Below are 2,255 nucleotides of genomic sequence, written 5' to 3'. Positions count from 1 at the left end.
CTTGATGGCACAGTCGCGCTTTTCTTTGCTATCATCAAACACCATTGACAACAAGATATTTTCCGAATGCGCATAATATGAATTATCTTTAATTACTTGGTTGACAATTTTGCGTAACCGAGTTTCTAGAAATCGTGACCATCCAATGAACTTGAAAAATAATGCACTGCCGTACACGACAGAGCTGTAATACTTGATATTGAAGTACATTGGCACATAACATTTAATTATAAATTCAACCAGAATTATTAAACTTGCATCTGGATTTTCCGTTGTCACATATAATCGCAATAATCTAGCGGCCTTGGTGAGCCACCGAGAATGTACAATTTTCCCTGGTTTGATGTTAGCCAGATCCACCGGAACCACGCCGCTAGAAATTGCATGGGCCATGTCGTATAAGTACTTCGAATCGGTGGAAAATTCAATTTTTTCTGGAGCAGGGGGCATATTTTGCAACCAAATTTTCTGGAAGCCGTCCACCACCTGAAAATATATAATAATAAAATAATTAAAAATGGTTGACAATTATAATAAATGAGTGATAGCAATAACTTACCGGAAGAGTTTCACAAGTAAAAAATTGTTTCCAGAGATTTTACATACTCTGTAAATTGTTGGGTATTGTTTCTTCTGTTGATTTGCTCTTGATACTTGTCAAGCAATTTATTAAATACACTTTTTTTCAGCATTATTTCCATACCAAGTTTTTCCCAAATTCCAATCAACTTATCTTGTACTTGATGACAAATGATTTACGGGAAAAATTTTTTTGTTCAGTTTTAGCACGTTCGCTTAAGTAAAAATAATATCTCAAGATATCCAGATGGGTTGGTAAATTAAGATCAGTTAAATCAGTAGACACACCAAAAACAGTAACATCATGCTTGGGTATATGACTCATTGGGTTTTCGATAGTTGTTGATGTAGTTGCTTCATCTTGCGGTGTAGAGGATGGTGGATTCATTGTAAAATTTTTGATTTGGAATGGTCACTTCACTCATTATTTTTTTTGAAATATTTTTTTATCTGAAACTAGCACTTCACACTTTGAGTTCTGCACAACGACTTAATGCATTCACAAAAACTGTTGCGTTATATATGGTCTACGACACGAGGTAATAAGAATGAAATGATAATTTCAATTCTACCTGCTGTGTCTTGTGGTGGCTTAAAAAAAACAACACAAGCAATTTTACGATCTGCAATTGTGTCACAGTGTTACCTTCATTTTTTAAAACGGTTGAATAAAAAACCCACACAACTATGTTTACGACATGCAAATGCATCACAGTGATGCCTTAGTTTTAAAAGGGTTGTAAAAACGCTAATTTCTAATAATTTCTTTTAATTTCTTTTGTATTACTAAGTTAAATTCATTTTTTCATTTACATATGTTCTGACTAAATAAATTTCTAAAGAGAAAAATAAACTCCAAAAAGAAAAAACATAGGCATTTCGCTGATTTTTTCATGTAAAGTGCAAAACCGGCGATTTTTTGAAATGTTTGTATGGTGAACCCCCAGGGGGTTCCAGGGGGTGTGCCACTGGCATCGGTGGGTCGGGCCTCCAAAGTTAGTCGGGGTCGGTCATACATTTGGACACGATTGGAGCACTCTAAATGGGTCAAAGTGGGATTTTTCAAAATTTACCCCTACCCAAAAGTTCGACCCAAATTGGGGGACATCAGAATTCATTTTAGAGGTATAGTTCCTTCGGCAAAGTTTCTTATTTTGATCCCTAGAATATGCTTTCACAGATTTTTTTGCCTCCCCACAAATCGACCCGGCCTAATATACATGTATGCTTGCATACGCTTAAATATACATGTACATATGAGCCGTTTATTTTGAAAGTGGCATAAGTCATTTCCAACTCATGGTCTTAAATGCATTGTTATTTTGGAACGAATGCATATATAGATGGTTCTACAATTATAAAATAATAATAAGAATTGCATCTTTTGAATATTGGACTCTAACAAACTGGAGGCGAGGAGAGATACAAACAAATTATCACGAACCTAAACGACATGAAATGACTTATGCCACTTTCAAAATAAACGGTTCATATATACAAATGCATATAAATATGTAAAAGATGGCAATTTTGATTTTGAGAATTTGTTCATTTTAGTATGGGGGCCCGTATTTTTTTTCCCCCCGGGCCCGGATTTTCTCTCGGCGGCCCTGTGACCATTGGACTATTTCGAAGACGGATTGGCTTTGCATAATCAGTATCGTTCTGACGTCTTA

Source organism: Eurosta solidaginis, chromosome 1, assembly GCF_040869045.1.
Source record: "Eurosta solidaginis isolate ZX-2024a chromosome 1, ASM4086904v1, whole genome shotgun sequence".
In the NCBI taxonomy this organism is placed as follows: domain Eukaryota; kingdom Metazoa; phylum Arthropoda; class Insecta; order Diptera; family Tephritidae; genus Eurosta; species Eurosta solidaginis.
The sequence above is the reverse complement of the archived record's forward strand: the minus strand, read 5'-3'. Positions refer to the sequence as shown.